Here is an 806-nt window from a genome sequence, read left to right on the forward strand (position 1 = left end):
AAATGATTTTGTCCATTTTGTTTGAAGCTGTTATCGGGAGCCTCATATTCATCATTCCGCTGCTTTTGTTCTTAACCACCAGGGTTCTGAGCTCAGCTCTTGAGGACAGATTTTCGATGTCGCGTTTCAGTGAAACTACTCGACGCGTCAACAAGAGACACAGCATCTTGAAAATCGAAGAGAAACACGATGACGATTCAGGCGTCGACTGCAAGACGAGGACTCGCTTTACCTTTCAGGAACCCTTCGCGCTAACGCCTCGGCCCGTCAACGTAATCGCTCTTAAGGATTTCACAGTTTTCATCTTCCGCTATAACGTTGTCCTGGAAAAAGCCATTGAGTACATGCAGCTGCCTGTGGCTATTCTCCTCTTGAACGAGTTTATCTCTCTGTCGGTCCTGGTGTTCTTGGTGATTTCTGGGGCGGAGGAAGATTGGAGCTTTGTCGTGGGAACCCTCTTCGCCCTCGGGAGTCTGCTACGGGCTTCCCTCGTCATCTGTGCGCCGACAAGTCTTATCAACACGGTAAGAAGATATTTTGATCCTTTTCCCCTTGTGTTGATATGGTTTGTATAAATGATCTCTCTTTCTCTCTTGTATACATATGTCTGTAAGATAAATTTAATCGAATAATCATTATAAAAAAAAAAAAAAAAAAAAAAAAAAACATGAAAGGCAGTCACATGTAAAACAATATTCACAACCTTTCAGCTTACAAGGCAAAAGGTGACCATATCACCTTCATCTCACCGACAGATGTAATTTTTCATACTCTATCCACGGGTGAAGATTAAAAGCCACGAACGC

The sequence above is a fragment of the Penaeus japonicus genome, unplaced genomic scaffold (genome assembly GCF_977035675.1).
Source record: "Penaeus japonicus unplaced genomic scaffold, GWHDUDI00000001_assembly GWHDUDI00000015, whole genome shotgun sequence".
NCBI classification, from domain to species: domain Eukaryota; kingdom Metazoa; phylum Arthropoda; class Malacostraca; order Decapoda; family Penaeidae; genus Penaeus; species Penaeus japonicus.